The following is a 26,017-nucleotide window of genomic DNA, read 5'->3' as shown; positions in this document are numbered from 1 at the left end:
GATCAGTTCCAAGAGGCTCCCTCTGAAAACGATGGTGTGTTGCTACCAGGCATGATGGCAACGGAACATGTCTGCGTATCAGCCTGTACTTGGCTATTACCACCTGCCCGTCTTTAAAGGGAAGCGCCACCTTTTAATATTTAGTCATCTGCTAGTTCTGTAGACACTAATTAGATATACTAGCTCAGCAAATTAAAGTGGAAGATGCTCAGTATATTCTGCTGCCTCCCTGGTCTCTTCCTCTATATCCACTAGAACCCTAAAAATTCACTCTTCTGGGATGAAGAGAAAAGAAAGTTCTTCCTCTGTTTTTCCTTCAGATTGTATTCTTAATCTGGATCTCAATCTGGATTAGGCCAAGATGGAGAGTTACCTGGAATTGTCCGCCTGCCAAAGCTTGGGCAATTCTGAAATGGCCTTGTGATATTTCCCAAAGGGGGAAAGCGGGTGGCTTTCGAGACACTAAATCATAGCTCTAGTGCAGCCCTGTTGAAGACTGGCACAGTTCAGCCTCTGACGTCAGACTCTGGGAGGCTCACAGGAGCTAAGGGAGATTGTTCAGTGTTTCTGCTTTGCCGTGAATAACAAGGGATAAAGAAGAGTTAGAGAAAATGGAGGTGAGGATGGGTAAACATTAAACTTATCAGCCCTATTCTATTTATTTTTAATCCACTCATTTACCAAGTCTCTATTTTATTTTATTTTATTTTTTTTTTGTGGGTGGGTGGGGGAACTACATTTTTTTTTGAATTTTATTTTATCCAAGTCTCTATTTTATAGTCATCTATTTCTCTGACAATCTCTAGTGATCTGACAACTGTTTTCTAACGTTCACGACTACATGTGCATTATTATATCTCTATACATTGCTTTTCAGTTGAAGGAGGTTCATTAGAGATTAGGCTCTCATTTTAAACAGATTTATAATGTTGCACATACTTTACTGAAAACCATCTTTAGCACGAAAAAGTATCTGCTCAGGAGCACCAGAGGTGTCAATTTTTTTCCTTCCTGAGGAAGGGTCGCCTACAGAAAAGCTGAAGTTTGTGTTGGAAATTTTTTTTAATTGGGAATCTGGCACTTGTCTGTGGTAGTTATGACTTCCAAGAGATCACAGGACTGCATTACTATTAAGATTCAATGTGGAATTGCATTTGGTACTTTATATCATAACAGGTTTACATCTGTCTTTTTGATGATATGGTAACTTCAAATCCACATAAAGAGGGCTCAGAGCCCTGCCATCTGCTTCCCCAACAGAAGAAACACAACAGTTTATACTTTGCCAGAATATGGCTTTAGTTTATATGCCCTGCTGCTCTGGCCATGGTAATTTAAATAACTGTTCCAGGATGATGGCGTCCTTATGAGTGGAAATTTCTGCCCCCCAATGCCTTGCCTCACACCAATGTCATAACAACTGTCCGGAGAAGTGGTACAGCATCTTTCTTGCAGTCAACAGCGTAACTATCTTGGTTACTCTTTGGGGCTTACCTATAGGCCTCCTCATATGTTTCTGTGCTGAACAAACAAGACCCCACTAAGGTTCCTTTGTCAGCTTGTGATTTTGGCAGTTGTTTTCTCCTTGTCCTCTTCCCCTGACCTCAGCTGGCGCTATAACATACATTGTGCTCTCATATCAAAATCAAAGGCAATATATGTTCTTCTCTTTGGTTTAAACTTCTAAAAGTTTTTCCCTTCAAATAACTGTCAGCATGAATGGGGAAAGGGAGGCTTCTGTCTGTTGAATTTTTTTAACATGGGGAAGAATTTTATTTTCTCCTCTTGAGAGTTTGCTAGCTGTTTTCTCCAGGGTCACAACTACCTAGAACATTATACTGAGCATTTAGCACCCCCTTCTACTGCTAGCCAACCTCTTGCTTCCCTTTTTTCCCCCCAGAGGGGAAACTGCAGAGAAATACTACTTAATTATCATACCACGTAACTAATTAAAAGCAGAATGTTTGTGTATGGTATGCTAATGAGCTATTAGAGATCCAGCATATTTTAGTGACAAGACATGGGTTCCTATTCTGCCCTTCACCTGGCTATGGATTTCCAGTTGACAGTTAATGATGATGAGATGGGAATTTATTATGACGCTTGCAAGTCAAGAACTTTGAGAGAGGGCAGAAAGGTCAGGCAACAGAATCACTCAGAGGAAGCAACACCCGAGCTGAAACCAAGAGACAGAAAATATCTGAGGATTTCAGTTATAGGAAACCATGGAATGTGTAGAGCACACGGCAAAGGGTGTTCAATAAATGGGAAACATTCCCTATTATTTTCGGTGGCCCAGCGATGGAAAATGAACACATTAGAAGTGAGTTACTGATTAGTTACTTGTATGTGTGCCATGTGTCCAGATTTGAGTATATTAGTTTCGAAGTCCTCCAAAGACAGCCTAAAAAGATTGGTATTTCACGCAGAGGTGAGGTCAGAGGCATGCAGAGAAGTGTACAGAGAGGAAAGAAAGGGGATACATGGAGACAGAGAAAATGGAAAGAATAAATATTTATAATTACTTCTGTCTGATTTCTGAGAAAAAGATTACAAATGGAAGAAGCAGGGATGTTAGCAAGAAGACAGCCGCACTAATGCTAACAATAATAATAATCAACACTGGGTGTTCCTCTCCTGGAGGCAGGTGCCTGCTAAGAACTTTAAAAGCATTATTTCACAGGTATCCCATCCTAGAGAGGACTATGATAAGACCAGCGTAGGGTTCTGAAGCAGAGTGTCTCTGACCACTATCTCTAAATAGAGGCTGAAAACTAAGAACTTGTGCAGTACATCAAGGAGAATGGACTCCCACCGTGTATACTCAGCTGGAACGCAAGGCAGGTGCTGCATCTTTTAAGTGTCCATATCCTCTGTGTCCAGAATATAACGGTACTCATTTAAGTGGGCATAAACAATAGAATGTTAACAGTGTAAGTTAACTTTGAGGAGGTCCATCGCTTTTTGTTAACGAATAGTAATAAAGGTCAGAGAAGAAGAAATGGCTTTCATGCATTGATGCTGGTGCCACCACGTATTTTGGATCTATTATTTAACCTCTATTAAGAAAAATGCATTTTGAAGCAATAGAATTAACATAGCAAGGAATTGTATTTTGCTGTCCCCCCCCCCCATGTTTGCACAATGTTCCTGATGTGCTTCTGTTGCTGTTTCCCTTAAGTCAGGAAGAACTACTCCCTTTCTCCTTAAGTCTTATCATCAACTGAAAGAAGAAAAGAGGCAGTCAGAACTTATAAGGAAGTCCCTTACTTGCAAAAGGGAGAAGACACTATGCCAGGCCCATCTCTGTCCACCTGGGAACCCCAGAGTTAAGTTGGCATAGACATTGTCACTAGAGCAGCAACTCCCATAGTGAAGTGCTCATTAGGGGTAAGGAACTTCTGTTTTCCTGCTATCGTGTAAACTTCAATAATAAAAATGCAATCTCTGTGTTCTCTTCAATATTTATTATTCTCTTCCCCCTCCATAAAAGAATATCTATATTATTGGCAATTAGTTCATCTAGAATAAAGACGCAGACATAGAGAATGGACTTGAGGACATGGGGAGGGGGAAGGGTAAGCGGGGTTGAAGTGAGAGAGAGGCATGGGCATATATACACTACCAAATGTAAAACAGATAGGTAGTGGGAAGCAGCCACATAGCACAGGGAGATCAGCTTGGTGCCTTGTGACCACCTGGAGGGGTGGGATAGGGAGGGTGGGAGGGAGACGCAAGAGGGAGGGGATATGGGAACATATGTATACATATAGCTGATTCACTTTGTTATATAGCAGAAACTAACACAACATAGTAAAGCAATTATACTCCAATAAAGATGTTAAAAAAAATAAAAATAAAAAAATAAAAACCTCCATTTTACAGCTTCCTTTGCAATTGGAGTGGCCCCGTGAGATGTAAGTAAAAGTCAATGGATAGAGCCTCCAGGACATTCTCTGAAGGAGAGATGGAAATGTAATGGCTGGACCTCCAAAAATGTCCTTAAACCTTGAGGATGGAAAACATACATTAAAGATGGCAAAGCCAAATGATAGGCCCAGGGCAGTTCTTATATAATTTCAGCCCTGGATATCTCTTCTAGACTATTTTACGTTAAAGAAAACTAAAAGCCCTCATTTGTGTAAGCTGCTTTATTTGGGCTTTTTGTAATATGGAGCTAAATCTAACCCTAACTAATTCATCCTTTTTCTAGTCTCCTCTTACTATTCCTAGACTAATAAGAATGGCCATTTACAATTTTTCTTTGTGGTAGATAAGATACCACCACCTCCTGTTACTCTAGCTTAGAAAAGGGACTCCTTTTGGTAAGCAGAATAGTTATGTCGCCTACAAATGCGTCTCTTGCCTGGCTAATCAAAACTCCTTTTTCTTGCTATAATTAAAGACTAGGCATAAATCCATACCCTATCCTTCCTGTAAGGCATGACTTAATTTTTTTTCTTCTTTCTTTCTTAACTATATCCGGGGAACTCGTGGGGGTAGATGGAGGTTTGGAAAGAAAAGACAACCAGCTTATTTACATGCTGTTATTGCCAGATGGGAGCTTGGAGGTTCATGGCACCTCATTAACATCCTTAGGGCCCTGCAATTCGTGCGGGTACCAGAAAGAAGCACTGCTTTTTGGAAACTTTAAGTATAAAATCCCTCTGTTTTTGGTTGGACTTCAATATTTTGTGTGTGTTTCAAGATTTCTAAAGATTTTTCTTTTCTCTTTCCACTGTTTTTTTTTTTTTTAATTTGTTCATTTTTGTTTTGTTTCTTTTGAACTTTATTCTTATAATTTTAGAAACTAAAGAAAGAAAGAAACTAAAGAAATATTATTCTTCTTTTGAAGGTTGAAGGACAGAGTTGATAAGAGAGTAGGGATTTCTGTGGAGTAAAGAAAAGGAATTAACTTTCGGGGGATTGAACAGTAAATGAGATGCCATCCAACCAGATAGGAGAATCTACGGAACAACAGATCTTTAAGTGGGCTGGATAGCCATGCTATCCCTGTTAGTGTATCCACATGAGTCCCGATTTCCTTGTCTAGGTAGAAACTAGACAAGCCCTCCCACTGGATGGTCCCAACAGCTCAGGAAGCTGCTGTGTTGAGAAGGGCTCTACCCGTTCATTTTTCGTCATTATCTCTGTCCATCTCTCCCATATACTAAGCACAACGTTCTTTCATGAATCTCTCAATTAAGCCTAAAAGGTAAAATGATGAAGGGACAAGTACAAAATTTTAATAATGAGTGGCTATAAATTTCAACTTTGCCATATATGAGTTGTGTAATAATAAGCAAGATATGAAACCTCTGAAAACCCATTTCCTCATTTATACAATGTGAATTGCAACTTCTCTTATTAAATGTTAAATGAGATACACAACACACATATTATATACTTTGCCCATTTACAAATCACACTTGGACCTTTGGCATCCTATACACAACACTCAATAAGTTGTTCAAAAATATTTATTGACACACAATGCCCAACAAATATTTGCTTAAATTTGAGTAATACATAATGAACTAATGAATAAATGTCCTAATGGTACTGCATTGAGTCCTGGCTGAAATTTATATGTGTAATGCCACTCTGTATTTAAGCTAACATTGATCTTACTCCATTGTGCAGCAACCCTAACAATAAGGTGACCATATAATCCAAACTAGGACACTTCTGAGAATGAAGGGAGACACTATTAATAATTACTTCAAAACAGCTGATGTAAACTGAGACTGTCCTGGGCAAATAGGGACATATATATGATCACCTTCTTAAAAAGCACATGGCTCTTTGCTTGATCCCTTGATCAAGATCACAAATGAATCTGTAGTTGTGAAAGTATGCACATGTTTGATTCTCTCAATGTTTAAGCCAAGAGAAGTCCCCAAACATTGTACAAGTATGCCTTACTCTGCACAATGGATTGCTTCCTGAACAACTCTGTTTATTAGATTTTTAATAAATGAAAGTACATATACATTCCCATGAGCACTCTATAAAGAGTCTCAGTACTGAACCATTTTTAAAGTAATAAAATTCTAAAACCTGAATAATCAACCCTCCCATCGGGAACTCTGATATCCAATTTATTTGCCTATAAATTAAAGTTTGTTTTGTTTAGTTTTATATTGAGTTTTCCAAAGTATGACACACCTGGCGAGAGTCTTGTATGAAACATGTCCTAATGATATGTGATCTGTCAATTAGTCACCTAAAACACTTTTAGTCATACAAGACCGTTACTGTGATAAAAGTTGTCCCCTTAATGGGGTGAGAGACAGAAACAGTAGAGGACTGTCACTGAGCAATGTGAAAGGGCAATTTCCCTCTGAAATAGCACCCCATGTCCCTGGATGGCCCCAGAATTAACATCCTTCTGTCCCATGAAATTGAAGCAGGGTTGACTGCAATTGAGGTTGTAGAATTAGATGGACCACAAAGCTTCTTTATTGCATTTGAGATCTAGATTGTGATTATCTTAGCAGTTGAGTTTGTCCGAACGATTTCAGTAATACCAGAGGTGGGTCTGGTGTCATCAGCAGCAGCCTTGGCCCTTCAGTGGCCAACAAGGACTAATTAAGAAGTGAAACATTAGTTAAGTTGCTCTCACTTAGGTCCAAGATAATGTATTCCTGGAAGCACCCGGGCACTGTAATCACTAGACCCTGGATAACTCTGACTTGCTAAGGGAGTTTTAATATTTAACATGTGTTGGAGGGTTACAGAAAACCTTTCAGCTGTGATTTTTATGAGGGCTCCCAGTTTATCCTGTTTGAGCTGCAAACACAGAATACCACTTTACAAAAGACGTTAAGTAACACCTTAACATGTTAAACCCAGCCTTTTCATACCCATCCAAACACCCACTTGAATAGTTCTATATAATAAGCAGTAACAATACCAGAACTTAGAGTCAAGAAAATTTCAAGTGCAATCCAGGTTGCGTTAGTCACTAGCTCTGAGATCTAGACAAAGCCTGTTTACTTATCTGAACTAATTACTTCAAGTGTAAAATTAGAGGATTTGGGCCATATGTACTAATGATTCCTTTCATAACTAACAATTTAGGAGTAATTCCTTGAAGCCTCAAATAGATAGAAACCTAGGATGTTACAGGATGATGTAATGATGTTCCATGGCCAAGAAAGGAATTCACTCAAGACTTAAACCAATAAAAAAACAAATTCAGCCTTTCTGATATGATACAGCTTATTTTCAGCAGGTAAAGATATCATGCTACTACTACCATAATATGTTTTTCAGTTAAAAAATTAATCTCTAATACATAACTTAACTCTACTCCTTATCTTACAGAAGAGGAAATAGACTCAAAGGAATTAAATATCTTCTCCAAGTTTGCTAGAATTTGAAATAGTCCAGATTTGCTTATTCCCAGTTAGTTTGCTTCATATTTTAGATTTCTTCAGGTGGAAAATAACAACAAAACTGGATTATGTTAATAAACAGTTGGCGCTAGGTGCTCTAGGATTTTTGAAGGAGAACATTCTACTTTGCCAACAGTAGGTAACGGAAACATTTTTCTTTAAACCTCCCATCTTATACCATAGAAGTACTTTTTGGACAGAGAATAAAATGCAATTTGCTAAAAATATAAAAAATAAAAAAATATAAATTAATTTAAAAAATGCAATTTGCTGAGGAATAATGGGCCAACTTATAGTTAGTCTAAAAAAGAAGCTGGACTTTTATTACTGTTTTGTGGGAGGAGAAATCCAGTCGTGATACTGAAACTCATTCTTGGCCTCCTTTCTGCTGCAGAGAAGGACAGCTAGAAATTAAGGAGAGAAATAAGAAAGTACAATGGAGTATTTTCCTATATACTGTATCTGAAATGAGTATGGGGGGGGGGCCAGGAAATGGACTGAGATTCAATGGTGAAAGGAAAAAAATAAAAAGCAGTGATGAAATGGAGACTGCATTTTAGAACAGCAAGTAGAGTAAAAAAGGAGATGGATATAAAGATGAAAGGAGCTCCTAAAGCCCTTTATCTCTCTGTCTCTGCATTGACCACTTACTCATACATGTCTTGTGATTCTATAAATCACAAACAAATAAACATGCATATAACAAAAACAAAGAGAGAAACCATATATGTGTTAATAACCCTCTGTCTAGTGATGCATTTGTTCATGGACAGAAGCTTATCATGAGTCCCATTATATCATGGAAACAGAAGCCACTAATTAAGTATTCAGAGAAAGGCAAAACTAACACTAGAAAATAAAAACTAAAACCTACAACACCAAGACTTTGAATTGACATTCTTTCACTGGGCAAGGTAAGTCCCATTGTTTGATACAAAAACCATCTGGATTCATCTTCTTGCATTTGTTGAATGATTATTCCCAAGCTAACTGTTTGATAATGGCCACAGGTAGTTCAGTATACCTCCTCAAATCTATCGTATGATGGCCTACTGGCTAATGAGGAGATGTATTTACTTGATGAAGAATTAACCTAATTTTTGTTGGCTTTCTATTTTGAAGCAAATCTTTTGAACTGTATTGATGTTTTATGTTTCTCTTGGTCATGTTTTCTTGTTTCTTCTTTGTTTTGATTCAAAGACAATAAGAATAACTGTTCATCTCTGGTAGAGCCATTATTTTCTGCATGATTTTGTCCTCTACAAATGCAAGGCACATACATATAATGTCATCCTCTATATGTAGGAATCTGTTCTAAATAGGTGGTAGAAAAGTTGATTAATATGAAAAAAAAGTCCAGAAAATTTGGTTTGCTATTTAAATGGTTTAGCTATAATAAACTTTCTTTGTTGTTTGATTTTCTACTCTTTCATGGAAGCAGCACTTTGAGTATAAATAATGTCTCAAAATCAGGTAAATTATTTCTAGGGCTTTATGACATGCTAATGTGTTCCCTTGGATTTCCTGAGTCCTTCTGATGTTTTTAAGTGCTGTCATTCATTGTTTGAACACCACTTAGAATTGCACACTGTTCCCCAAAAGGTCATCGAAGCACTTAATTTTAGAAAGAGATAAGCAGGACAGACGACGTTATCTGTATATCAAATGTGAGTTTATGTGTGACCTGCTACCCCAGCCAAACTGCTGTCCCTATCAATCCTACCTCCACCTCACCCTACCCTTGACTAACAGCACTGGATAAGGACTCCATGATTCCCTAGGCTCATCCTGGCGTCTAAACTGATGTGCTGCATAACATCTGACCAGTCACAGATGGAAACCTATCCTCATGGTAAGGTAAAAAGGAAACTGAAAGAAGTAGAATATTCATATAAAATGTATTTGGGAGAGAGATAACCAGAACTCTTGTCTATAAAATAAAAATTGTTAACTCCAAAAATTCTTTTGGGTTTGTGGTTTTAGTTCCAGATATAAATTAATTACTGCTCTCTAGAGAAATGTATTTCAGAATGTGGAATTATGACTTTTTTATATTGAATTACATATATGTGTAATGTGATCTCTTTCTGTCTCTGTGTCTCTGTCTCTCTGATTCTGTGTATGTGTGTGTATGTGTGTGTGTGTGTGTCTGTCTGTCTGTCTGTCTCTGCAGAAGAGCCTGGATGACCACTTATCTCAGATCTGTAAAAGGTGTTTTACCATGGACTAGAGGAATAGCCCCAGATAACTAAGATTCTTTCTAAATTTAAGATTCTCCTCTGGCTCTTCTCTGTTATTTTCTATCTACTTCCTTTCTGTTTTCTCACTAAACTTCACCTCTTCGTTGTGAATCATCTCAGAAGAGTTTTCCTGCCTGGTCTGCCTCACATTTAGTATATTATTTTCAAAATTTACATTTTCCCTTCTGACTGCCTTTGAACTTTGCTCTGAGTTTCCATACTTAGTCCATGTATTAGAATTTGAAAGACATATAGGTTATATTGGAATATGATTAAAAATAAGTTGTTATTGTACTGTGTAGTTTGTACTTCTGCTTCGTTTTTCATTATTATCTTGCTGCTCCTTTAACTAGGATTTAGGTAATGGAAGAATAAACAATTGTCGGGAGCTTTTAAAAACTGGGAATATAAAGGGAAGAATGTTAATAAAACTGATGCTTTTCTATGTATTAAATGCTCTCTGACTGAAATCTATATTATTGTTTTGTTTACTTTTTAAGCATTTTTCTTATGCCTTTTTTATGCTTAAAAATATTGGTCTACATGAAATAAACTTCCTCGATCCATGTACTAGAATTTCAGTAATTAATTCAAAACATAAGTACTGAGCACTTACTAGGTGCTGAACAAATAGTTTTTTCTCATATCTTGAGCACTTAAAACCATAGCCTATATGAGGTTAAAACTGATGAAACAGTGAAACAAAAGATATTTGTCACTAGAGTTGGCAAAGAAGTTCTTGTTTGCTTGTTAACTTTTTGTTTGTTTTTACCATTTTCTAATTAAAAGATTTTTACAGAAAAGGATGACATTTATTTGCATGTTGTAGTCCTTTTTCTTAGCATTAACAAATTAAATGTGCAAAATTCAGTTAACTCACCAGGTACCGGCATTATATCTCTATCTATACTTATATCTATACCTATATCTATATCTATATATGAGTATATTTCTATGATAAATAGGAATAGCATCAAATAGTAGCATCCAAGAAACTGTTGCTCACAGTATAGGCTTTTCTTTTTGAACTGTTTAAAATATTTGTTGGCTGTTTTCTAAACATGATCACAAAGTAATTTTGATTTCCTGTCTTCTTCTTCACAAAATAACATCTGAAAAACGTCTATGTTTAACCACCTCGGTCATTTTTGTGGAAAAATTCAATGTGTGTCTGTAGGTGGGGGTGGGGAGAGGGCTTCACAAGTTAAAGAAATGTATTTATCTAACTAACTGTTAAACATGACAATAGAAAACAAATCACAACAGGATGTTATTGCAATTTCTATTTTTTTAGCCTCATTTTTTAAGGCTTTTAGACTAATGCAGAAAAATCTTTAGGACAAAATAATACCCGTCCCAGCCTTTTGAAAGAGGAATTGTGGGTAAAAGTTCAAAATCTGCTCTTCTTTTTTTTTTTTAATATGTATTTGTATACGTATAGTAACACTAATCTTCATTTATCAATTTCCCCCCTCCTTTCCTTTTAATTAATTAATTTATTTATTTTTGGGTGTGTTGGGTCTTCGTTTCTGTGCGAGGGCTTTCTCCAGTTCCAGCGAGCGGGGTCCACTCTTCATCGCGGTGCGCGGGCCTCTCACTGTCGCGGCCTCTCTTGTTGCGGAGCACAGGCTCCAGACGCGCAGGCTCAGTAGTTGTGGCTCACGGGCCTAGTTGCTCCACGGCATGTGGGATCTTCCCAGACCAGGCCTTGAACCCGTGTCCCCTGCATTGGCAGGCAGACTCTCAACCACTGCGCCACCAGGGAAGCCCTCTTTTTTTAAAAATAAATTTATTTACTTTATTTATTTATTTTTGGCTGTATTGGGTCTTCATCGCTGTATGCGGACTTTCTCTAGTTGTGGTGAACGGGGGCTACTCTTCGTTGTGGTGTGCATTCTTCTCATTGCGGTGGCTTCTCTTGTTATGAAGCGCAGGCCCTGGAGCGCAGGGGCTATAGTAGTTGTGGCATGCGGGCTCAGTAGTTGTGGCTCGTGGGCTCCAGAGCGCAGGCTCAGTAGTTGTGGCGCACAGGCTTAGTTGCTCCGTGACATGTGGGATCTTCCTGGACCAGGGCTCAAACCCATGTCCCCTGCATTGGCAGGCAGATTCCTAACCATTGCGCCACCAGGGAAGTCCCTGAAATCTGCTTCTTAAGAGGACGAAAATATCACTAGCAATAATGAGGTGTAAACCACCCCCCCTCCCCTTCTCTATATGTACATCTCTTACTCTTACCTCCATTCTTCCAATCTGGGACCTATGTATCGATTAATTTTATTCCCATAACAGACAAACAGGAGGAAGCCAGGATAAGTCGTAGGATCATTCTTCACTTAACTGAACAAAACCAAATTGGGCAAAGGCACAAAGGTGAAATTATGTGAATTTTAAGTTCTTGGACTATTTATAAGCACATGCTGAAGGAGATAAAAAATAAATAAATAAAACGTGAAGACTATAGATTTTTAAGGGCAGCCAGACTTAGAAGGAGCTGTGTTTTAATATTAGAGCTAACTGATTTGATGTATTCAAAAAGATATTCCTTGGAAGCATAAGGAAAGTACATCTCCAGGGAAATATTTCTTTATACAGTCAGACCTTCATATCTGTGAGTTCCATATCTGCAAATTGAACCAACCACAAGTCAAAGATATTTGGAAAAAAATTCCAGAAAGTTCCAAATAGCAAAAGTTGAATTTGCCACATGCTGGCAACTATTTATATGGCATTTACATTGTTTTAGGTATTGTAAGTGATCTAGAGATGATTTAAAGTATACTGGAGGAATTGCATAGGCTATATGCAAACACTACCCTATTTTATATAAAGGACTTTTGCATCTCGGACTTTGGTATTGCAGGGAGATCCTGGAACCAAACTCCTGTGGATACTGAGGAACAACTGTATAGTATATAAAAATTTAGTATAATTGCTCTACAGTTTAGGACTTTTTTTAATCTTGCGAAGAGGTGGTGCAAAGAGAGCATTATCTATACCTAGGAAATACTTGGATTAGAAAGTAAATGCATCCACCTGCTTTCTTTATGTTAGGTTTGGATGTACCTCTTAAAGCCCTCAAAAAGATACATTTGAAATTTTAAAAAATGTTACTTTATTCATGATTACTCAACATAAGAATTTAAGGATTACTTTTAAGAGTTAGTTTAGGCTGGAAATAAAGGTACTTCAAAAAGGAGTTAAGAAGTTTCATGGGTAACAGATACATAAGATATTATTAACAGAAGAGGGTCTTTGCAGTAGATACTCAGCTTAAAAGACTGAAGTCTCTAAAGAAATCCCATGAGGAACAGCATTTGAGTCCAAACACATGGAGCTGGCCTGGTGGAGCAATTCTTATTGAGAACATCCTAGACAAACTGTTGAGAGAGGCAGCCACGTAGCGTGTCTATTATTGAATGGGCTGACCACTGATGGTCACCAAGGAGGAACTCTGGAATGAACAGGACTCCGATGAACAGGACTCTGGAATGAATAGGATGCCAATGAACAGGACCCTGATGCACTCATGTTCCTCACATTTGTTCATGGTTGTGGTCATGGCAGATGCTGTCCACCCACAAGTTAGTACACATGGAGCAGATGACATGGAGTTAGATGGCTTGCAGCTTTGGATACTTGGTCTGTGCATCAATGAACATTTGAATGATCATCAAGCAACATGAGATAGAACCTGATCCCTGATAAGGGAGGTCAAATAATATTAGATCTATAAACATAAATAAACCATTATATTCTAGAGGGAAGTTTTGTATGGTTAACTTGTGGCTAATATTATCAGTCAACACTTGTTGATTCAGATAGTATACTGAAGTTTCTAAGTAGGTAGCATCATTCTAGATTCAAGAATTTCCAGGGCTATTTCATCCCAATACTTGTTCAACATTTGCTTTAAACACAGTAATTCACTTGTTCTTCTTGTGCCAGTTTTTATACATCTGCAAAAGAGGGTAACCACAATCTGCCTACCCATGCATACATATGTCAGAGCTGTAACAGTCACCTGGTATATGGGTTGCAAATGTCCCAAGATAGATACACCATTTGTTTAGAGAGACATGATGGACTCAGCCTGTTCTTACTTTCATCACACAAAAGAAAGTCATGTTTATTGCTTAATATAAGAAGTTGTCCTATCTTTTAGACACCTAAATAATATTGGTACTGTGATGTACGAGATTTCACTGCAATGTTTAATAATCACTGTAACCTCATTTAATGTTATTTATCTGTATGAGATATTGTGCTTACAAAACTTCATATTTAAGAGAGGGAATGAAAGCAATAAGCCTATAATAAAAGTGAAGTGTATTAAAGATGGAAAGCACTATTACCACAGGTAAAATCCTTTGAGGGCACTGAACATTTCTCTTATTTATAATTTAGTCCCAGAAGGACAACCCTTCTGTGTGCTGATTATCAGAGCAATTCTAACTTTGGGGAGCAAAAAATGTCACACGCACACCCAGAAGCTGAAATAAGATTTTCCCCTCGTGTGATTTAAGAGCTATTGTCACTCTGTGGAACTCTGCAAATTATTCCATTTGAAAATAATTCAGCTCCTAGATTATATATTGTCTAAGTTTCCTCTTCCTGCTCTTTACTACTGAGGACATTTATTTATTTATTTATTTTACATCTTTATTGAGTATAATTGCTTTACAATGGTGTATTAGTTTCTGCTGTATAACAAAGTGAATCAGCTATACATATACATATATCCCAATATCTCCTCCCTCTTGCGTCTCCCTTCCACCCTCTGTATCCCACCTCTCTAGGTGGACACAAAGCACTGAGCTGATCTCCCTGTGCTATGCGGCTATTTCTCACTAGCTGTCTATTTTACATTTGGTACTGTATATATGTCCATGCCACTTTCTTACTTCGTCCCAGCTTACCCTTCCCCCTCCCTCTGTCCTCAGGTCCATTCTCTACATCTGCATCTTTATTCCTGTCTTGGACCTAGGTTCTTCAGAACATTTTTTTTTAGATTCCATATATACGTGTTAGCATACGGTATTTGTTTTTCTCTTTCTGACTTACTTTACTCTGTACGACAGTCTCTAGGTCCATCCACCTCACTACAAATAACTCAATTTCATTTCTTTTTATGGCTGAGTAATATTCCATTGTATATATGTGCCACATCTTCTTTATTCATTCATCTGTCGATGGACACTTAGGTTGCCTCCATGTCCTGGCTATTGTAAACAGAGTTGCAATGAACATTGTGGTACTGTACTGAGGAAATTTAAATGAAACTGTTAGCTGATTTTTTTTTTTTTTTACTGCTTATTCTCCACCTGAAGTTATTATCCTCAATTCATGATATCATACTTACCTGCAAAGCAACCAAATAGGAACATGAATTCAGTGGGGGGTTATAAACAAGAGGAATGGAGGGATTTATAAGGCAGAAAGAGCAAGGAAGAGAGGGTTTCCTGGGGAGACATGGGCACACGTATGAGTCTTTTCACCTCTAAGTTGCTGATTTAACTTTACCTGGGTTTGAAGTTACTGAGAATTGCTCCTATGTGATGTAATAGTGGCCATGGATAGAGTAAGAAACTCATCTTCTGTTGAATAAGTATCTAGCAAAATTAGCTCCTAGGATGACAATGTTGTCCATGTTTGATGTGACTCAAGTTACAACTCAACACCCAACACCTAGCCCAGCAAATGGCTGTTTGTTAATAGATTTTTGTTGAATAGATACTTGATAAACACATATTTACTGAATTAGAATGGATATCTGCCAAACTGAATGCTTTGTTAATCCTTTTGTATTAATTCATCTGCCTCAAACAAGATGAGTAGCTTTTCTGACCTAGGGTAACCCCCCGGGGACAGCTGAGGAAACCTCTATTTGGCCAGTGCCATGGGAGGGTGTATGTGATGCTTCATTCTACACAAAACTGTCAGCAAGTCTTTGTACCTGTTTTTGGCTTTTACTGTAGGAGGGTTTCCATTAAGATTCATTTCGCTAGTACTTGCCACTTGAATAAAATTCAGACATGAGTCACAGGAATGTGCTCACCTTTTTTTTGTCCTGAGTTTTAAATATTATATTAGACTTTATGTGTCCTCAGGAAAAGAGAGGTCTAGAGGAATCCCTGAGAGAGTGCGAGAGCCTTCTGCCTTGCCCTCAAACATACACATGGCACCCCTTAGTAAATTACTGGTCACAAGAAGTCTGCCTTCCAAAGAAAGTAGAATCACACAAGAGCACCACCTAAAGCAGAACGGTCTTCTCACAAAAGACCTGAATTCAAGATGGGTTTTTCCAAAATGATGGCATCCCTGATACTAGCTTTCTTGGCTGCCCAGAAAGCATACTTCCCTCTCCAGATACATACCTCTTCTTTAGTTTAACTATGGTCTCTGACTAAAATCAGGTGTAGAAGAGCAGCAAGCTTATTAGTCATTGTGTCTGTGTCACATGAAAGATCCTCTGTGCGGATTTTTGCCTGTGCTAGTCTCAAATCTTGGAAAATTATATAAACATTTCCTATTTTTAAAAGAATTATGTGCTTGCCTAAAGAAAATACATTCTTGGTTATTATATTTTATTGCTTGTAATTATTGAAGAAATAAAATTATGCTCAATAATACTGCTACTTGTATATTGCTGACTGCTGACTATATATTATGTGTATTGAACTTTGGAAATCTGTTATATAGTACATGAAGATTTCATCTAAAATGGTAAGTATTTCTGGAGACACATTTTCCCCAAATTCCACAAGTTAATGATTATTGAACTCTGTTGTAAATGAGTTTTGCACATACTATGATAGATTAGCGGCATTTACCCTTTTTCCAATATCATCTGTTCTGGTAAATGTCAGGAATACATTCCAAACACTTACTATTATTTATAACCAGTCCTGGTTAGGAAAACAATAAACTGAAAATCTGACTTTGGGCCAAAGATGGAGTCTGTAATACAGGCATTTACAGGGACATCTTTATATTTAAAGAATTAAAAACACTGGTGGCTTCAATTACTGAATGGTCCTTGTAAACTCTCTGTTTTGATGCAACTTAACATGACAGAATCTGACAAGAAACATTTATATCATAGAAGACAAAACAATAAAAAAGTGATAATGGTATTAAATCAATACATAACAACTTTTTAACCTTCACATATTTCACCTAAATCATATCAGCTCTCCACCATGACAACTGAGTGAGGAAAGTACAACCGATATTTTTACTTTGGAGATGAAGACGTAGAGGCTTTGAGAAGTGAAGCATCTCAGGGTCACATGACCAATGAGTGGACCTGAGGGACCTGCACCCAGCTTCCTGAGGCCCAGTCTTCTGCTTTATTCTCTGTACTAAATTGGAAAGAGGGGCATTTTCAGGGACTTGGTGACTGGAACTTTCCATTCATATGTGCCAAATTGTTCTACTTTCCTAAAGTAGCTTGGCTGTGGGTCAGGATTCAATAGACTGAAGAAAGAGATCCAGTATTGGCATCCATTTCCATGGTGCTGGCCAGGAATTTTTTAAAATGCTGTGCTACTGGATGATGCTTAGGGGCTGCGGCTTTTAAACAAACTTGTATAGACTTAGAAATAAACATCTTTTGAGAATGTGGTTCACTTACAGGAGGCAACTGACAGCATTTGCTAGGTGACTGTCTCTTATCCTGTGGCTCTTCTTTCTTGCCAAAAGTTTCATCTCAATCCTTTGTGATTCTCTAGCCAGGGGAAGTGATCACTCAACACAAATTTAAAGAATAGAATAAGAATGACATGCTGCTTCTTGTGAAAAGCCCAAGGAGGTGTATTTTTTTTTTTTTTTCCTGACAAAATACCTATCTAATAAGTAAAAGAAATCATTCCATCCTCAAGAAACTGAGAGACATCAAACACACAAATGAAAATGAAAGGGGAAAGGAAAGAAGGGGAAAGGGAAATGGAGGAAACAAAAATGCAGGTGGTGGAATAAATACAAAAGAAAAACCAGCAGTCACATCTTTGAAACAATGGAGTCCTGAGACTTATAAGATTCCTGAAACAAGGGAGGACAAGTGCAGGAAGTTAGACTGAAGAGGCTTTGTGGAAGAGAATTTTAAAGAGGTTTGAAGAGGGAAAAAAAGAAGGATATTAAAGATGCATGGAAGTGGAGTAGAGCAGAGGCAGGAGAGGACAACTTGTATCTCCTTTGAAACTCTTACAATCTATTTTTTAAGCTTCACATGAGTTGACATCTTGCTGTTTTCAAAAAGAAGTGCATATTAGGAAAGTTGGTAAGACAGTCCATTTCCTTTAGTGTTCATGACAGTTATCCATTTTGTAATTAGTTGAGAAAGAATGACAGCTATCGTAACTCATAAATGTAAAGAGAAGAGCTGTACTTTATCTCTACAATGGCCAGATTCACACATGGCAGTTAGTGTGCACTAAACACCATCTGAAACACAGGCACAATCATGGTATCTTACAGGACTCTTTTTTTTTTTTTCTTACGGGACCCTTGTGAGGACTAAATTTGAATATGAAACTATTTTTAAAAATATAAGATGCCACACAAATAATAAAATGCTATTACTACTATTATTTTTAGCACAAATGCAACTCCAAGGACCTGTCTCTTCATGTTGGATAGATGCTCTGTTATGTCTAAAGACACTAGCTACATCTTTTGAGAGGAAGATGATTTCATTTAGAATACAACCACAGTCTGGAACATATCTAACTTTGAATTTTCTATGGTTGTTGGGTATTTCCCCATACTGTCTACATCATATTTTTGTACTAATCAATAAATGTTAGTTATACTTACATCTGAGAGGTGTGGATCTGAAACGAAAACATCCTTTTTTCAAATTAACAGTCTCATTAATTAACCTTCTGACACTGCCAATAAGAAGGTTCACTGTTGTTATGGAAAAGGATGCTATTTAAGTGATTATGCATGTGCTGTCGCTTTGTTTATTTTCTATAAGAAAATCCAGATGCTCTTTAAAAACATCTTCACTCTCTACTAAAAGTGAGAATAAGTTTGATAAATTTCCATGCTCAGAACATAGACCAGGCTCATGCTGAGCAGGGATTAACTGAAATAGTGACAATTTGGTTTGACATAACTAGGGAGAGAGGATGAGATGTAGAGAAGGGGTTAGAGGTGAGGATTAGAGCCAGTTGCCTCTAGTTTCTCCCACCCTCAATTTTACAACAACGAAAACACCAAGTAATATCCAAAATGTCTCTTGGAGAGTCAGCCTCTGGAAACAACCTATAGTTTGGAGATTTGCCAAAAACAACAAAAAAACAAAATTCCACAATTCTGTTGTTTCAGCCAATGGTAGAGATAAGCTCTTCTTAAAATTTACTTAGGTGGCATTAGTCTGTCATTGCAACATTCTTTTCTTCTCCTAATATGTTTTTTCCTTATTCCTTATGAAATAAGAAGTTATGATATTACTTCTTTAATGGCTTCAGTATATCAGGAATGAGGGTTACATCTTACATATATCATACAGAGCTGTGCTATGAACCCTGTTCCTATGCTCCTTAATCTGTACATAGGTATGCTTCTAGGCTCTGGAACGTACATATTCTGGCATGTGGGCATGTGGATTTTAACCATGTGCTAAGCAGTCAATATAGAACAACAACAACAAAAATGCTCTGGAGTGTAACTAAGCCAAGGATGCTGTGATTTATTTTTTGCCAACGAGAAGATTTCTCATTAAGTCAGGAATTGCAATTACATTTCGATGAAGGAAATATGAGAAGCAAATATATATGGCCCACTTTACAGTTGACATTGAGATCTAAACTGAAGCCCATGTCTTTTCCAGACAAAACAAACCTCAAGCAAACTCATGGAAGAGTTGGGCTTAGACTCCTTACCAGTTTCCACTTCCATGCCTCTTACTCTCTCTTCCACTTCCTCTCTTCCAACAAGCCGCTCATTGCCCTCATCCTGCTTTTGGCTACACATGGCCCCATCAATGTTCTATAACAATTTGCTCTTCCGTGACGACTGGCCGCTGCTGAATGCATCTCTCTGCTCTCCTCTCGTATGGGGAGTGTGGTAGTAATAATGGTATTAGTAACAACAGCAGTAGCAGTAGTAGTCATAACAATTTACATCTGATGAATACTTTAAGCTTGTATTGTCCTTAAACAATCATTGTCTTATTTAATCAATATGACAAGCCTGTAAGGGGGATATTTCTGACCACATTTTGCAAATGAGTAAATTAAAATTCAGAAAAGTTATATCTTGCAATACTAGCAATAAAATCCTATAGGTGTTGAGTGAGGATATGGAAATAGTTCAAGCTCAGGTTTTCTGACTCTAACTAAAAACAAATGCTCTCTTATGCTGGACTTTCAAAAACCCTATAAGTTATTATTAGAGATGGACATAGAAGAAGACAGTTATTAAAAAGCATAAAGGTCTTCTGAGCCATTAACCTTATGCCACAGAGATAAACTGCCTATAAATAAAACCATGCACACTTAGGTTATCTATTCAGGTAGTTGGGTGAACTACAATAAGTATCTTCCATGTATACACTTTTGTAAAATTTAAGGCTGTATTAGAACCTATGCAAGGATCCTCAATAAATGAAGCAATAATAAGGACAACTTCCCAGGTGATATTAATGAAGACACAGCCTGCCACATGTTATATAAGGTGTTGAGGATATTACAGTGTAAGGTTTGGTAGAGAGAGATTTCAAATACCAAAGGGATTTCATTTGGGAAAAAAAAAATGCCAAAGGGATTTCATTTTAGGCTAGAAGACTTTTAAGCCTCTAACCAACATTAAAAAATAAATAAATAAATAAAAGGTTTGAAAGCTTAAAGATGTGAAAAGAGAAACTCTTAGGAATAAGCTGTGCTATGAGCCCTGTTCCCAGTTGATTGATGGCTCCCCAAACACTTCAAGAGAGGCTTCAACAGGACTCTCTGAGAGCTTTCAGCCAGTTAAGGGTTACAATGGATTTGCATCTGACTTCCATCTGAACATTCAGAAGGGCATGAGATAGACTAAAAGTGGAGCCAAGATAAAGTGATTACATTATTTGGTCTTCACTCCCTAGTATTTCCAAGAATCTTGGGGTATTTCCTGTGCACTAGACATATTCCCCACATGGCAGAGAGCCAGGATGAGGTCCCATTAGGTCCTTTTCAATAGGGTAACCTGTAGAGGAAAGCAGAATTAAGCAAAGATCAACTGAAGTTATGCAACTTGATTACTAAGGCTTTAAAAGGAAAAGAGGATGTATTCAGTGTGGTCAAAAGAGCTGCAGGTGAGTGCTTCCAAGAGATGGATGAGGTCGCCTAAGAATCCTTGAAGGTATCCATTATAGAGTTAGCTTAAACTTTTTCCAGGATTAGAGAATGCAAAACTGCCTTATGATAGTACCAATAAGGTAAGACACTTTTTGTTCTCCTTATCCTTTCTCTCTTCCCAAAGCCCCAATGCCAGACAAATAAAAAAGTAAACGGGAAAAAAAAAATACTTACTGAGTGGGAAGTAAAGAGAAAAGAAGCTGATATCCCTTCTCCCTGATTAAAGTAGACCTTCTCTTTAGATGGGGGAGAAATCTTTAAAATTGTTGACTACCTAATACTACTTGACAGTTTACTTTTTAATCAAATCTATGCTTTGTACTTAAAGTTACCTTAGGGCTTTGTATTATCTGAGCAACCAGCGAAGTCTTGGTTAGGGATAGGGGAAAAATATCCCAGTGAATGAATTTTGAAGAGATACTGAAACTCACGAATAAAGATGATTTATAATGAAACATATGAGCCTTGCTTTTTCAAAGTCCAGATAAAGCGTGTGATGGTATGAGGAATCTACCCAGTAGAAAATGACACTCCCTCCTCAATCTTCTCTAGTTTTTATTTTTCTTCTCATTATAATGGTCCCAACTTACTCAAAACATTTTATTTATATATAAGCTTGTGATTTTACATGTGGTCAGAAAAGAAGATTAGAAAAATGGGATAAGTGTATGAAAAACATTGTTATTATTTGTGTCTTCCAAAAATAAAGATGAAAAAGGTGATTGGAAGTCTGACTTTAGAGCTCCATCACTATGAAGGTCATTTTGTTTCATGCCTTAAATTACTTCTCTATTGTCATGTTTCCTCTTGTAGAATAATTCACTACTTAGGTCCTTTAATTCAGAGTTCTATACTCACCCCCAAAATGGTCATTTTTGTATATATTGATCTACAAAGCTGTCAGTATGGTTTTTAAGATTCTTCTATTTTTTTTTAATAATTTTTTTCCTAGGAGAGAGCATATACATTCTTTAGGACTCAAAAGGACCTAGAAGGTATGCAATTTGCTAACAATGCATTTGTATGTTTCTGGTTCAACAATTTAAAACTGAATTTTATCTTCTCCAAGGCTACTGGCTAATATATCACAGAAACCATTTCTGAGAAATTCAGCCTATCTTCTTTCTTACCACCAAGTGAGATCTTTATAGTGTTCCATTCCTCCATTTTTTTTTTCAAAGAAAGGCAGACTACCACATTCAGCACCTTATTTGGATGTGTCTGGAGTCTTGGAAGCTTGACTACCCTACATTCTCCTACAAATGGACCTTGAGAGCTTGTTTGGAGGTTCTAGCAGGGAAGTGCATATAGCATTCCGTTCCTAACTCCAGCACACGGCATTGTGCCTTTGGTACTGAAGCAAGGGTAACTACTGAGTTGATTCCCTCATGGCTGTCACCCTGCTGTATATAAGACAGCCCATCAGCAGCATCACTTCCTTCTCATGAGCTCCTAAACCAAAGAACCCAGATGACGGTTTCCAAACTTCAGATTCCCCATAGAATGATCAATTTCATCTGAAATTCAAATACTTGATTTCTGAAATGACCAGGTCCATCCATAATTCCAAATTATCTGCTCATCAATGCTATTTGAAGAAATATGAAGTATGATGCAATTATGAAAATATAATAAACCGGGACAAGTATATATCTCAAGAATTCCACTCTTTGTGGTAAAGTATCTTTGCTTAGTAAATGATTGAATGATCTAGCTACTTTCAAAGGTAGAAACCAGAAGGAACAAAGAGAGTAAAGGTCTTGATCCCAAAGTTGAGACCAAAATCTTTGATCCCTGAGGCGGACGGATTTGAAGCTTGAGCTTTAGTGTTGGCTCAGCTTCAAACTGGCTAAGTGGTTTGGGGAACTTTCTTCAGTTTCCCAACCCTTAGTTGTACCAAGTTACCTTTTAAAATGTGAACTACCTCATGTCACTCTTCTGTAATGACAACTCCTTATTGATCGATGGTTTTACAGGAGGAGATCATCACTTGCCACCAGCCCCTGCTTTACTCTTCCTCCTCTAGATATATTGCCAACTGTCAATTCTCAGGCAGCCCAATCTTTTTGGTGCCATTGCCATTTCTTTTCCCTGGAATGTTTTGTCTCTAGACTTTTGCATGCCTCATTCCCTCTTCTTCTAGGACTGTGCTCTAGTGTAACTGCTCCTTAGAAATGTGTATTTTTTTTTTTAAATAGTATACTTTCTAAAATATCCACCATTCCTCAAGCCCTACCTTGCTTCAGTTTTCTTCTTAGAATTTATTAAAAACCAGGTGATTTTTTGGTATTATGAGGTATTTATTGTCTTATCTCAGTAAAATATGAGTCATGAAAGTAGTGACTGCTTCCACACCATGGCATTCCCTGCATCTAGAATGGGCCAGGGGTGTAGTATGTGCTCATTGGATATCAATGGCAGGTAAAGAAAAATGTCCTCTTTCTTTCTGCCATTCTTCTCCCCACACTAACATCAGCTATAAAACCCTTAAAAGAGAAACTGCTTGTGCATTTGTGTAAGTCTATCAATGGGAATCTGGGAGAGAGGGAGGTTATGTGCTAGTCCAGAGTAGTTCCCTTGGAGAAAAAAGCTGAAAGGGATAGAGCTCTTTTAAAGAGGAAAGGAAAGCAGTCTTCATCTCTAGGGCTTTCAGAAAAGGAAGGCAAAGACTGTGAGGGAGCCAGCCTAGGTCTGAGACATGCCTCAGAGGGTTTAACTGTAGAAAGTGTCCTGTGGTTCATAGCAGTCCTAGCCCATGCTTTGAAATTCCAAGAGGAGAAGAGGGCATTTGAGGCAATGTCCTCTTCATGTCCTCGGAAACAAGGGAGCTTTATAATGCATATGGAATCTACTCTTCAGCCCTGGCAGACATCCTGCCTTGGGAATGACTTTCTTACTTCAGCCAAAGACCTTGAAATGGAGACCTCATGTGTAAATATGTGCAAATGTTGAACTAAATTTATCCCATAAAATTTTTAGGAAACAACCTTGCCATGGATACAAGCTGTTGAATACATTATCTGCTAGGGTTAAAAGGGTTTCCTTCTGCAGAAATAAATAAATGAAAAGAAAGCACTGAAGGGTTCACTACTCCAGATTTGTCTTTAATAACATTCCATTAAAAATGATGGAAAGGCACAGCTCTCACAGTAATTCAGGCTCAGAGCGATGCTGTTCTCTTTCAGGCTCATGTCCTCAGATGAAGCTTCTGTGGTTTTAATCACTGCTCTTCCTCTAACTACCCCCCTTCAGCTTTTTTTTCTTTCATTTTTTGGTCTATCTTTCCATCTATCTGACCATGGCTCATTTACCTTGATTAGCAGAGGAATTGGTATCACATTTTTCAATAAGGACTAGTGGTTTTTAAACTATTTAGACCAAAAGTTACATAAATCATCTCCACCATGCAAAAACAGGGATCTGTGATTTTAAAAATGTGTTTAGCACCAAACTAGTTTTTATCAGTACAAGAACCTAATGTTGAATATTAATGCCAGAGACTCTTCCCAGTTCTGCATTTCCTACTTTGATACCATGTCTATCATACCTAAAGCTAAAAAACAAAAGGTAACTAGGGCCTAAAAGGTCTATAAAAAGACACTGTACTACCAGCTATGAGTACCTTATTCTTTACATCTATGCCCATCTCGATATAAGATGGAATATTCCACTCTAGTCTCTCACTACTTGCCTCATAATAGCCACTTACAGTATAACCAGAATCGGCTTAAATTTGTAATGTTTTCTTAAGTGTTTATGTGTAATTTGTTGTTAAAAAGTTAACTGTTTGGGGGTTGGTGATGTAAGTGTTTGTGCGTGTGTGTGTGTTATGTGCAGAGAGTGGGGTGGTGTCACGTGCAGAGAACCAGAATTGATCTTTGCAAATAAGACACTGGTGTGGTACTGTTTGCCTTCTGGAGGTGAGGTCAGAACTGCTAAGCACTCCTCCGTGATTTTCTCACCTATAGAGCCCTCACCACATGATCCTGTAATAGGAAAAGATGCGCTCCTAAGCACGAAGCCTTAATTTACAAGCCATACAATACAAATCCCTCTGTCAAAGGACGTTAAGGGCTTAATCATCAGGCTCTCATACAGTGCATGTGTGCTTGTGCATACTGGTGACGAGAGGCTGCCTGGGAAATGTTTGTCTATTCCTTTCTGTGTGCGTTACATCTAGCTCTATCACTTACTACAGCTTGACGGATTTAACAGTTTCCAAAGACAAGAAGGTGAAGATTTAAAATATTAAGGACTTTGAAAGCAAAACCCATTTTCAGTAGGAAAAAACCTGAAAAATAAATAGAGGAAAGGGGAGAAATTTTAAAACATTGCTTCCTTATCAGATAAAAAACATGGAAACGGAAAGCAATGCCATCTATCTAACTTTACCATTCTCATCACCAGCATGTCCCAAAGTCCCACCTCCAGTCTGATCATTTCATGCTCTAAATCATTAACGCCACGATACAGATTTTTCTACTTGCTCTTATAGAGCTCTTAGTTTGCCTTCAACCACAAGCATTAATGGGCAGCTTCCCTGACTAAGAACTCTGCACAAGCCTCAGACTTTATGTAATTCCAAACCAGCTGGCTTAGACTCAGGAAGCATGATGTTTCGTCTTCATTTCTAACAACGTTGACCTTGGAAGAGAACAGAGAGTGCTGCTTCCCCCCAAAGAGAGGCAGGAGAAAATTATGTAGGGTACTCTGACCATATAAAAAAGGACAGGGTATGTGTCTTGTCTTTATTTTAGGGGAAGGAGGTGGAGCTTATGATCCTGGTGTTCTTGGTGTTGTTATCTATATGAGGTGGAGGGAATGGGGAAAAGAGCAAGACGAAAATGCCCAATGAAGGACACAATGCCCTCTTGGGAGTGGATGAAAACTACTGTAGAGCGTGAACCCTACTGACCTGCCCTTTCTCACCTTCTGCTTCTTCTGTTTTCCTCTCTGCATGGACTCCCCAAAGAAAAGACAGATGAAAGGAGGCATGTTTAAATGTAGGCAACACAATACAATTGTTGGAAAAATG

At 37.8% G+C, this 26,017-nt stretch overlaps 1 protein-coding gene across 2 annotated transcripts in view; it reads right to left on the bottom strand.

Moving 5' to 3' along the window:
* The window catches only part of LSAMP (limbic system associated membrane protein), a 640,478-nt gene that overhangs the window by 473,044 nt on the left and 141,417 nt on the right, over positions 1-26,017 (bottom strand). The window lies entirely within an intron of this gene.

This window comes from Balaenoptera physalus, assembly GCF_965194825.1.
Source record: "Balaenoptera physalus genome assembly, chromosome: 4".
Classification (NCBI taxonomy): Eukaryota; Metazoa; Chordata; class Mammalia; order Artiodactyla; family Balaenopteridae; genus Balaenoptera; species Balaenoptera physalus.
Note: the sequence above shows the minus strand (reverse complement) of the source record. Positions and strands in the feature narration are given on the sequence as shown.